This window comes from Danio rerio, chromosome 2 (assembly GCF_052040795.2).
Source record: "Danio rerio strain M-AB ecotype USA chromosome 2, GRCz13ab, whole genome shotgun sequence".
NCBI lineage: Eukaryota > Metazoa > Chordata > Actinopteri > Cypriniformes > Danionidae > Danio > Danio rerio.
In genome coordinates, this window is record NC_141022.1 from 44,449,144 (window position 1) to 44,463,108 (window position 13,965).

The 13,965-nt window shown below is 32.4% G+C and overlaps 1 protein-coding gene across 1 annotated transcript in view; it reads right to left on the minus strand.

The window, feature by feature from the left end:
- The window catches only part of hs6st1a (heparan sulfate 6-O-sulfotransferase 1a), a 231,471-nt gene that overhangs the window by 182,013 nt on the left and 35,493 nt on the right, over positions 1-13,965 (minus strand).

Below are 13,965 nucleotides of genomic sequence, written 5' to 3' on the forward strand. Positions count from 1 at the left end.
AATACTAATAAAAACAATTTTTTTAAGTTTTTAATTAATTAAGTTTTTCACAAATTAAGTCAAAGAGAAATAAAAAGCAGAAGAAAATGAAGTGTTTGAGACCAAATATTTTAGGTAATGATTTAGCACATTTTAAGGGAAAGTTTAACAAACAATAAAAATTTACCTCAACCTTAAGTGGTTCTATACCTTTATGGGTTTCCTTTTTCTATTGACCACAAATGATATTTTGAAAATATCCTTTAATGGAGGGAGAAACAGAAGCAAGGCCGCATTTGTGAAAGAACCAAACTTGATGAATGAGGGCCATGTGTGTTTGTGTGTTCAGAGCTCTGATTATGAGCTGATGTTTATGTTTCCGAAAGCCCAGTGTAGACGAAGCCACCACACACTGGGTTTCCACAACTCCCTTTCGCCCCCTCAAAAAAAAAAACACACACCAAGAGGGCCACAAATCACCCCCAACGGCTCCTTGTGGCCCCCCAAAAAAACGGATCCTGTTTCGCTCGTGTTCCCCTTTCTGCGGGCCGCTGAAAAGAGTTTCCCTGGTGAGAGGCTGATGAGTTACGCCTTCTTTTGATGTCAAGAGTTTGGATCACGCCTGCTCGAGCACAAAAGACAGAGAAAAATAGTGAGAGAGAGAGAAGGGGGAAAAACACTGAGGAGAAGAGCTGCTTAACAATTTTTCACACATGCGAGCCCTCCAAAAGGGCTGAGAGGGGGGAGAGAATTCCATTCTGAGCACTGTGAGGAGCAGAGTTAAGACGGATGGATGAGACGATAACGGCCCTGGAGCGCAGAGGACTCCGGCACAATCATCACACTCTTCTTTTTATTAGCTGCTTGTTTCACGCAATGCCATCGCCAGGGTTTCGGCCAGAAGAAGACAGGGGGAATTTATAGCTTTCATAGCTCATAGACGCTTAGTGGAGGCCTTTGTGTTTTGTTCAAAGTTTGTGTAATAAGTTTCTTCCGAAATTCTTTGGGAGAAATAGGTTTAGATGTAGAGTAATGATATAGAGTTAGAAAACTAGATGTAGATGGTATAGCTTACACTATTCAAAAAAATAAATAGAATCCGCAACATTTTATAGTTGGGGCAGTTGCTGGAATATAAAAAAATCTAGCTAGTAAATTTAGTAAAATCTATTTTTTTTGTCTTATATCTATGTTTTGAAGTACTAACATCTAGTATTGTCAAAAGTATCGAGTTCGGTACCAATCAGTTTCGGAATTTTAAAAACATCCATTTTACACCAATATTTGAACACTGTTGAGCGAGTTCCTAAACACTGTTGATTGGCCAAAAAAAAAAAAAAAATCTATAGTTGCTAAAATTTAACCATTAAAAAATATGGTAGGAATGTAAAACAACTTTTAAATTTCACTGTAAATTTTTGAATTTCGTAATTTATTTGGTCATACATCTATGTTTTGAAGTACTAACATCTAGTATTCATCAAAAGTATCGTGTTCGGTACTAATCAGTGCTGAAAAAAAAAAAAAGTAATTTTCCCGCAAAACATTTGAAAGCTGTGTTAAATGCATTCTTTAAGACTGCTGATTGGCCAAAAAAAAGCGGTGGTTGCTGAAATTTAACTATGAAAAATATGCGAAAAATGTAAAACAAAGTTCCAGATTTTACTTTAAATTTCTGCATTTCGTACATTTTTTGTCATACATCAATGTTTTGAAGTACTAACATCTACTATTGTCAAAAGTATCGTGTTCGGTATCAATCGGTACTGAAATTTTAAAAACATCTATTTCCCACAAAACCTTTAAAAGCTTTTGAGCACATTCTTTAACACTGCTGATTGGCCCAAAAAAAAAAAAAAAAGCTGTGATTTCCAGAATTTAACCATTAAAAATACGATAGGAATGTAAAACAAACTTCCAGATTTTACTGTAAATTTCTGTGTTTTGTACATTTTTTTGTCATACACCAATGTTTTGAAGGACTAACATCTACTAACATCTAGTGTTATCGAAAAAATTGAGTTCGGTACCAAACGGTGCTGAAATTTTTTAAAAGTTAATTTCCCAATAACATCTGAATGCTGTTTAGTGCTTTCTTAAACAATGTTGATTGGCCCCCAATAAAATTCTGTTGTTGCCGTATTGTAACCAATTAAAATACGGTAGGAATGTAATACAAACTTCAAAACTTTTGTGTAAATGACACATTTCATACTTTTTTTGTCATACATCTGTTTTGAAGTACTAATATCTACTAACAAGTTTAAGACCTCGACTAAGAATCGAGGTTGGAACCAACTGGTACTGAAATTTTAAAAACATCCATTTCCCAATAATCTTTGAATGCTGTTGAGCGCGTTCTTAAACACTGTTGGTTAATCAAAAAAAAAAAAAAATGTTGTGGTTGCCGAATTTTAACCATTAAAAAATACAGTGGGAATGTAAAACAAACTTCTAAATTTTACTGTAAATTACAGATTTTGTACATTTTTGTCATACACCAATGTTTTGAAGTAGTAACATTTACCAACATCTAGTCTTGTCAAAAGAATTGAGTTCGGTACCAAACGGTGCTGAAATTTTAAAAAATGTCTATTTCCCACCACTGTTAAAGCGCATTCTTTAACACAGCTGATTGGCCATTGTGTTCACATGCTCAACAGAAATGACAGTGATTGGCCATGAAGGTCATCAGTTCACCACTCTTCACCGCTGTTCTCAGAGTGCTAAATGAAGCAGCAAATGAAAGTTTTTAAAATTGCAGTATTGATCGGTACCGAACTCAATACTTTTGACAACAATACTAACATCATAATTACTTTGATACACAGACAAAAATACAACCGTAAGCAGCCATAGATGAGAAAGTGATACGATGAACCAGTGCTCATCACAAGCAACTTTTCCCACAAGCAAACACACTAATATACAGATGGAGCTCAGTGTGATGATGAACCATCATCATGGTAACAAACATTAAATTAAAGTGATGCAATAAAAATTATTTTTCAGCATTAGATGCAACATAAAAACTCTAATATGCATAACTTAAGATAAAAAAAGAACCATAATGTCAACAAAAAGGGCATATAAAGTGAAGTATTATGCAGGGTAGTCTGGGAAGGTGTATTTATGGTTTTCCATCACCAACTATATTACAGAAAACCTAAACTATTAAACAAATTAATACAGGTTAGGGATTTTTACCGTAGCATTATTACAGTTTTCTACCAATCATTATTTGGTCCTAAAAAAGTTTGCAGACTATTTTTTTTTGTAGTTTCTTTTATGTATTTATTTATGTATTAATGATATTAGCGTAAAATATTTTACATTTTTATGCAAAAACTAAATAATTTATGAACCTATTTCTGATAGAACTGCAGGGGAAATTGTGAGTTAAGCAAATATAAGCAATGAATTAATTAAAGAATAGTTGCATTAAATATAACAACAATACAGATTTTAATAATGATTTTATTTTCTCTACGTATAAAGGCTTTTCTTTAGAATCTTCTGCTCAAAAGTTCTGAAACAAAATATATTTTATATAATATATATCAAGCAGCACAATTGCTTTCAATCTTTTATTATAGTAATAAGTATAAATACGAATGTTTCTTGAGCACCAATGCTGCATGGCTTGTCAAAATTGCAGTAATTTTAAGATGACAACATGCAATTTTACTCAGAGCTTGTTACATTTTCAGGCTCTGGATCAAACATTTATATGGATGGCAAAGCAAATGTGCAAGTGAGAAAACTTTCTAAAAATAAACCAAAAAATAAATAAAATTAAAAAAAGTGTCATGTTTATTAAACAACATCAGAGAATCAAGATAATATGAAAGTATTCAAATATAAACATAAATACAGCTTTGTTTCAATAAATATGTTATAGATCTACTCAAATAATAATAATAAAAAGAAAATAAAAATGTTTTGACAATCCTTGTACTAAAAGATAATAAGAAACATCTTCAACAGAAGATGAGAAGGTGATTCTTATACAAAACCAAACTCAAAAATTAAGTTAGGTGCCCTAAGATGTGAACTACCCTGATTATTAAAACTTTATTATAATCAGAAGGGAAGCAAGCACAATTTTAAGCTTATTTGCTTGCTATTTAATCTTATCGCTATGCGAGAGGAAGTATGCAAGATGTTAAAGATCTCATTTGCGATTTTTCTTTCCTACACAAGGGTACAGAATTAGATAAGGAGAGAGACTCAATTATACAAAAACAAACAACCCCGAGCTAAACATTTGCATTTGTTTTGCATCATTTAAATAAGTGTCAGTGGCACACAAGGGAAGGGGGAAAAAACCCTGATCTGTGATTGCACAACGGCTCAATGTCCTCTAACAAAGGGCATCCTCTTATGAAGAAATATCCCTCGGAGGATGAAAATGAAGATCCCATGACATAATTTGAGCCCAATAACTACCTTATCGCAGACAGAGATCTGATCTCTTCCTGATAACGTCCTTTCACTTCCTGACGCATCACTTCCTTTAGCTGCAGGACGCTTCAAAACATTGCAGACTAAAAGAACTTACTCAGACACTTTGAATGGCTGTAACCAGTGTTGGGAACGTTACTTCAAAAGTATTTCATTACGACTAATTACATCATTAAAATTGGATTTAAAATACTTTCTTTAATTAATTTTTGAAAAGATATTTGATTTTAAGGTATGACAGTAAGAACTTTGAGCAAATTTAAATAATAGGGCACAATAAATCAAACGTTTGTAGCTTAATTGAAAGGTTAATTGTACATTTAATCAATTAAAACAATATAGTGTCATTATTATTATTATTATTATTATTGTTATTATTATACAGCGATTATTTGATTTCTGCTTTTGAATACTGTTTGACTTTCCAGAAAATCATATATCTTTGTTTATTTGCATCTTTAGTCTGCTGTATTTAATGATGCTTGTCATTTTAAAATGATATTTTATGCAGATATACTGCACAACACAATCACCCCAATCTTTACAAGCTATCAAGTCATCTGGTGAAGTTGCATTTATATCGCAGTATATACAGTTGAGGTCAGAATTATTAGCCCCCCTTTGAATATTGTATTCTTTTTTAAATATTTTCCAAATAATGTTTAACAGAGCAAGGACATTTTCACAGTATGTCTGATAATATTTTTTTCTTTTGGAAAAAGTCTTATTTGTTTCATTTTGGCTATAGAATAAAAGCAGTTATTAATTTTTTAAACACCATTTTTAGGACAAAATTATTAGCCCCTTTAAACTTTTTTTTTCGACTGTCTACAGAACAAACCGTCATTATAAAATAACTTGCCTAATTACCCTAACCTGCCTAGTTAACCTAATTAACCTATTTAAGCCTTTAAATGTCACTTTAAGCTGAATAGAAGTGTCTTGGAAAATATCTAGTCAAATATTATTTACTGTCATCATGGCAAAGATAAAATAAATCCGTTATCATAAATGAGTTACTAAAACTATTATGTTTACAAAATGTGTTTAAAAAATCTTCTCTCTGTTAAACAGAAATCGGGGAAAAAATAAACAGGGGGTCTAATAATTTAGGGTGGCTAATAATTCTGACTTCAACTGTATATGTATACTGTAGCATAAGACAGTGAATAATTGAATATTGCAATGTCAGTTTTTTTTCCAATATCGTACAGCCCTAATATCGTCCATAACTAATTATAAGTCGCTGTAATTAAATTACCTCAAAATGCCTTACTTTGCTTTACTTCGTAACCAATTATATCCACTTTCTTTAACTCAAGCAAGTGAACATTAAAATGCCAGAATAAAAGTTCCAGTAATGTTATTATACATCAAAATTGCCCATTGTATGCATAACACTTGAGGAAAAAAACACCTGACTATGTGAAAACAAACACTTGAGTCTATTACAACACATTACGACTGATGAGCACACGCATAAAAACAGCGAATGCACTTTCAGTGGTTCAAATGTTCTGCGAGACATGAGATGTGCATTAACCGTCTCCAGATGATTCAGCAAGCTTGTCAATCAGACGCAAAGTGACTGATGACGACGTGAAAATAAACACAGCGGTAAGAGCGTAAAAAAAGAAAGAGGAGCGCATAATCTTCAACCCTACAAGTCGGAGGAAGTGCTCTCCGGCGCAGACCTCGAGTGCACGGCAAAAAACACGTTGTTATAGTAAGCTGTTAAGTGCACTTTAGAGTCTTGGAGCTTGAAAAGCTGGAGTTGCACTGTCAAAACGCTAAGTGACTGTGAGGGCGGACACGGCGTATCGCTGAGAAACACTTCGCTGTAGTTGTCTGCTTCTGTCAGACACCTTTTCCACTCTCTCTTCGCTAGTATCTGCTCGTGGGGTAGAAGTCAGCTATTAACCGTCAGGACCACCTTAGCCACGGTCGAGAACTTCAAATTTGCCTGTGTTTAGACTCACAACGTGCAAGACTGACACTAGCAGGTACAATGAGATGATGCAGCAAACATGCAAAACTGCTCTGTTAAAAACATTGCAAACAACTCCAACAACAGTTTAACATTTCATCTAAAGATATGTATAGGTTCTTCTAGATAAGATGTTACATTATAAACCATAAAGAGAAAGCTCTAGTCATGCAAGAACCCAATAAAATAGAAGAATACTTAATAATATTCCAAAAAAAAAACCAACCTTCCAAAAAAAAACAAAAAAACACGTCTCCCATTCATACAAAAGATTAGTAACTAATACAATACAAAATACAGACCATGTTAAAGGAAAATGGGAACTAAAACTAAATACCATAATTGAGGATGAGGTCTGGATTGAGTTATGTGAAGGATGGCATAAAGAAATTAATGGTCAATTATGGACAAAAATTGATTGAAAAGTAAAAATGAGGTACTTTAATACTCCTGTTGTTAATTCTACATATGTAAAAGGATTATCTGTTGCTTTGTGTTGGAGAAAATGCGGTAAAATTAAAGATCATACCCACATTTTTTGCAACTGTCCAAGATCCAAGAATTTTGGAAAAATGTTAAAAAAGATATAGATAAGATATTAGATAACTCGATACAATTGTGTGCTTACTGGGAGCACTATCCAAAGAAATCTTCAATGAAGAAACAAGATTTGTACAAAGTATATTAATACTGGTTGCAAAAAAAAAAAAAAAAAAATTATAGTAAATGATACAGTACATTGGATAAAAGAAAATTCTTCAAAAAGTGCTCAGTGGATTCAGAGACTACAAATAAAGACTGATATTTTCTAAAGAGGTAAATCAACCTATCACCAATGTAATTTAGTAACTACAATGTAGCACAATTTTATTGGATGTACAATTGTATCCCCTGAAAAGTAATTATGATGGCAGTACCTTTTATTTATTTATTTTGTCTTTTTTCTTTTTAAATTTTTATATCATTATTTTTGTATGTAATCCCTCATCTGTAAGGGGTTAAATTGTTGGGGAAGGGGTAGTTCTGGAAGAGGCTGTTCTTAAATAAAAAGTTTCCAAAAAAAAAAAAAAACATTGCAAACTACAAAAAGTACCAACAGCACATCAGTTTATAACATTGCTAATGATAAATGCTCTGTGGACTGTCTAAACTAAAATAAGTTTAAAAGTGGTACACCACAAAAAATTGATGATAGCTGAATAATTACTGATTTTTTTATTATGTTTATCATTTGTAAATTTTAAATTTAAATCATAATGATCATCGATATACTACTACTACTACTACTACTACTACTACTACTACTACTACTACTACTACTACTACTAATAATAATAATAATAATAATAATAACAACAAAATTTTAAATATATAATAATATTAGTCAGAATAGCACTAAATGAAATTGCAATTAATTTAAAACATTGTCCTAACTACACACAAGATTCCAGCTACAAGCAGTTTATCTGTCCACACCATACATGACACGACAGAAACATTTAAATACCAGCCAGTCAGAAACATAGAATACTAAACTCCACTCCCAACTAAATGGACATGTTTATAATCTAAATAATAAATAGGAAGCCTCACTATAATTATTAAAAGTAAATGCTGATTAACTGACGAGTCAAACGTTTATGTTTAAACTGTATGTTTGCTATAGCTATTTTATTTTCAATATCTGAGGTAAACCATCTTCTGCTGCTTTCAGTAAGGCAACAAATGTCACATAAAATGATATTCAAACTCTCAATGGTAACATTCAACAAAGAATGAAGCACATTATCAGTCTCTGAGGTGATCACTGTCATAGTAGTAATATGCTGTTGTTCAGCTGTGACTTCATAGAAGTAAAAACCGTTCTAAAACAAAAACTTTGCATATTGCGGCTGTTCAAGATAAAAACCCTTTTTAACAAGGAAAGGAAAGAGTCGTGTGTAGTTAAGTTAGGGTGGCACATAGTGTTAAGCTGCGATTGAAATGCTCATCTTGTTAAAGAAGCAAGGTTCTGTAATCAGTAGTAAATGTCCTATGAAGGCCAGAGGGTTCTATTGCATGCAGAAGTTTCAAACACGAAATAACCAACCCAGGAAATCATCATAGCAGCTGTTGAATAAACAGAAGATTTAACTTTAATTACAAAACTATGGAAACATCTCACAGCTAGATTTCAATTAAACACTGAACAACAAATTAAGTTATGAATGAAGTGAGTTTGGATTAAAAACATGTTATTAAATCAGGTGTTTACACTTGCTTTGCCAGAGCTGTAGTTAATTGAGAACCTATAAAAACAGCTGTCCTTATCACAGAGCTCATATCATGTATCTTTAGTTAGATCGAATCGGTCAATTAAATAGCTTGAGATTATAATTGTGATCTTGCAAAGTTTGTCAGTAAACTATGACTCTTATATTTAGTAAATACGGCTCCATCTGAAAGCATGTGCTGTAGACTTACTGCTGATTATAGAACTGGCTTTACCGATAAGTGCAAACACAATTTCCTTTGATTAATTGTGCATCCCTGATTTCGGTATAAACTGTATAATCGGTCATTCTAAAAACAATCCTTATCGAGAATTAATGATTATGGAAAAATAAATCATCTTTCCTACCCAAAAGACAAACTATAGCTCTTCCAAAAAGTAACCAAAATCAGTTACTAGCTTTCTGCTTCTTCAATGTTTAGTAGAATTTCCCCCCAGCAAAATCTCTCTCCATGATCAATGACTTAAAAGAAAGATTTTGTAATCTCTAAATGACTAAGGCCATTTAGTTTTCCCATTGAATTATTACAGAGTTTAACTGCCTTGCTCAAGGGTCCAGAAGTAATAGATCCTGACTCAGTTCTTAAATGGATCAAACCAGCTGCTAACCACCCCTGCAAACTGACCACTTTAACCCATAACACCGCAGGCCTGGGCAACTATTCTGATGATGCATTGTGCATGTCTTTACTGCTCAGATCACACATTATTTAAAACAGGGTAGGATAAATCACATCCAAACATCCATGAAAAGGACTTGTGGTCGCATGAATCCATTGCAAATGCAACAGAGAAAGAAACCAACATTTTCCTACATGTTAATGATTAGCATTTTCCCACAATTCAATTAGCACGCTTGTCAAAGCAAAAAGGAGGATGGGGGGATTGTTGGGTTCACGTGGCTACAGTTTGATTCCAACACGGAAGATATAAAAAGTACATTTTAATTGTCTTGATCCTTTTGCATATACTGTAAGAGGTCACTGTACTATAAAAAACTTTGTGTAAGTTTCACAACTCAAAACTGTCTTGTTAGTCTAAAAACAGACAAAAAATTAGAGGTTGTGGAAATTTAAAATAAGATAAAATATAAAATAACATAAAAAGAATAAAATCAATATATAAAATAAAATAAATAAGTAATTATTAAATAAAAAATACAAAAAATAAATAAAAATATAAAAAATATATTAATTAAAAAAAAAAAAAAATATATATATATATATATATATATATATATATATATATATATATATATATATATATAAAGATATATATAATTATATATTATATTATATATTATATACAATTATTATATTATTCTAAAATTATATATATATATATATATATATATATATATATATATATATATATATATATATATATATATATATATATGTATATAATAAAAATAAAATAAAATGTCAGTGTCTGTTTACAGTAGGTCACCCCACTGATTTGTGCATGTGTAATTAAATAAGGAAAATTTGATATGAATGATACACTAAATAATGAATATGGCATCACCATCTCTTTTCTCTATATATTCTCCACTGTTCTGTCAAATAAAATAAAAAAATAATAAAAATATTAAATAAAAAAGAAAAAAATCTAATTAAAATATTAAATAAAAAATATAGAAAATAAAGTAAAAAAATAAAATATAAAATGAAATACAATTAAATAAAAAATAAAATAAATAAAATAGATTAAAGATTAAAATAAAAATAAAATAAAATATTGTCTGTTTAGCTCACCCCAGTGATTTGTGCATGTGTAAGTAAATAAGAAAAATCTTATATGAATACTACACCAATTGATGAATATGATGAGACAAAAACCCAATCTTTGAACACCTTCCTTCTGATCCCAACATCAGGAACTTTGTCCTCTCATTCACTTCATTTTATAGCAGATTTGTTTACAAACAAGGCATGATTTGATGCAAGATTTTCATTAAGATAGAAAGTAAGAAGAGAGCACCAACAATATTGGATCTGACAGTAATGTCGCGCCACACAAATGTGAGTAACTGTTTTCATTATGTGGTCACTGTTGCCGGGTCTGTTATTACAGATCATTTGATATGCGCTCAGCATTTATGTGTTTTTAGCTTGAATTCCAGAGGTGTCCATCTAGGAAGGTGAGCAGTCAAACACACATGCAGAAGTTCACATTGGTGGACACACAACTGTCCAAAAAATACATGTAAAAATGCAACTCTTACCAATAGGAGCTTATTTCTGTGTAAACGATCTACAACAGCTATTCAAACAGTGTTTTCTAATAACACGGACCACAACATAACCAGGAAATAGCCTATTACTTCTTTAATATGATTTTTTTAGATGTAAATATCTTGATAATATTATAAGTGGACTTTAAAAGAGATGGACGATATGAAGATTGCAAATTACTGGTGAGTTTGGGGTGGTCTGACCAAGGGCTGGGTAAGAATAACGGTATCCTTATTTATTGACCGAAAACCATTGTTGATACCAATTAAAAAAAAAAGTTTGAAAGGTTGAAGGTATGAAGCGCTATAGTTTTATTAAAATGTGGGTGCTGAGAGCACGCCTTGAAGGGAATATCAATAAGCTTAGGGTGTAAGTTTGTCATTTCTAATGGAGGTTCGTGACTTGCGATTTTCACATGCAAGTTTTGGGTTGCTTGATCGCCACTTCAGATCAAAATAACAACACATGAGAAAAAGAGTGCCATATAGCAGCAGTGAGGAGATTGTAAATAAAAAAGGATGTAAGGATGTCACCAGAGTGGCTTTTTGGTTTCTTTTCTTGTGCATCCCAGCCACCAGCACCCCATCGGAAAGATTTGTTTTAGCATAGGTGTAATGTAGTCATCCAACTTCACAATTTGTAATGTTGCAATATGTATTTGAATAATGATAGCTGGTTCCTTTACTTGAAGCTCAGATTTGATTATCATAACTTGTGTTTCTGACAGAGTTTGAGGTTTACTGTCTCATTATTACTCACATCTTAGTTTGTTTGACGTACTGTTCAGCATTTACACTTTACCATTGCACACACTTTGAACCAATTTATTTATCAAGTTTAAGAGTCTCTTTGACACCTATGCTTATTTTTGGTTTAAATATTTTTGTTTTTGACTATTAAAACTGTTTGCCTTAGTAATGTTGGTAAATTAAAGTGGTTAAACAAAAAAAAAAAAATCAAAAATGGATAGTTTAAAAATATTCAATAATTATTGATACCAAATGATATGAAGCATGACATCCATTTTATTTATTTTATTTTTTTTTGGTAACCCTTTATTTTGCTGGTCCATTTGAGTATTAGTAGACTGTCTGCTTAATATCTGTTGTTACAGACATTCAACAGACATTTAACTGACTGTAAGAAACTTTGCAAGTACATGTCAACTTACACTAACCCTAACTGCAACCCTAAGTCCAACAGTCTACTTATGATCTAATGAGAATTAGTTGGCATGTAGATGCAATGTAACTTAAAATCAACAAATGGACCAATTAAAATAAAGTATGACCTATTTTTTTTTTTTTTTTTTTTGCTGTATCGCCCAGCTCTAGTCTGACCCCACTAATCAATACTTGTTTCCCTTGAAGGACATCAAAACAAAATGTGCGAGTGCTCTGCCCTTTAAATAGATAATAAATAGTTTGATCTGTATCTTAGATAATATTAATAATTAAAATAATAGATAACTTAAATATACATTTGACCGCCCCAATAACAGTTCATACAGTGCCATTGTGAATGCATGCTCGCACCAAACATATTCAAATCTAGAACACCGACAGACAGCATAAGTGCTCACAAAACATTTTTGTTGCAAAATAGGTGCCTGTATCAACATGTAGCCAAGAAGTACCATGAAACTACATGCATAGTTTTTATTTATTATACATTTGCTATGAAGTTAAACAGTAAAATATTAAATGCAGACATGCAGTCTTTCATGGTTGGTCATATGTTCATTAATGTGGGAATGCTTGTCACCGTTTGTTTAATATCACAGATGTCATGGAGAGCCACTTATAAACCACAAGTATTGTTAATAATTTAGATTTAATGTAAATAAATATGTACATTTGGTTCACTCTAGCAAATTACACAAACTAACATTACTGAAAAACTTGACCCTCCTGATCTTCCACGTATAATTCGCAGCCTTGCGATATGACTACTTCACAATATTTTCTGCTAGTTATTGTGAAAACAATATCAATGATGTTTGTATTCATTGATGCATTGTGTTGAAAGTATTATTTTGTAATATTTCAAACTATAAAATATTCCCAGACACTAGTGAACAATACAAATTTGAAACTAAATCTAAGAAGGCAGCTCATGACCCCTTTAACATGATATAAGATCTAAATTAAAAGTGATGTGAACGTCAGGAGGGTCTTGCAGGTTGTGTAAAAAAAATAAAAATGAAAAGTGATCCGGACAGCAGGAAACCACAGGGGTCAATCCCACTCATGGCAGGCAGACAAACCCTTTCAATACATCACCATACAAACACAAACTGAAAAAGAAAAGACATCTCACTGTGCTCCTGCCAAGTCTTCACTCTTTCATACGCTCACTCTTCATTTTATCCTCCCTCCATCTCCCTCTTCAACATTACGGCTATCTGTCAGTTGATATACGTTTTTTTTTCTTCTGCTTCCTCTGCAATCTCCTGCATTTGTCTTCTCTCGCTGATGGCAAATCATCTTCTGTAATGGACTGAGATGCTGACAGCTAAAGGTCACCTGATTAATGTCACAGCAACAGCTGGATTATGACGAAATATCCGCCCCTCCACATTTCACCCTCACCTCCACTTGCATTATTCACTTCCTCACTCCATCTCACTCAGTTTCTCATAGAGCCACTTTCTCTCTTTTACTGATACATTCACTCTCTCTGTCTGGTATACAAGTGGCAACACTTGCTGTGTTCAATAAAGTCACAGTATTCACTACAATACATTAATTTGTTTTACTTCGGCTTAATCTCTGATTTATCAGAGGTCACCATAGTGGAATGAACCACCAACTATTCCAGCATATGCTTTACACAATAGATTCCCTTTCAGCTGCAACCCAGTGCTGGGAAACACCCATACACTCTCAAATTCACGCACACACCTATACACTTTGGCCAATTTAGTTAATCCAATTCACTTACAGCACCCCACCAAAGAATTTGTTGTTTAATAGACGTCTAAAAGACATCTAAACGTAGACAGCTTGGCTAAAACAAGGCTAAAC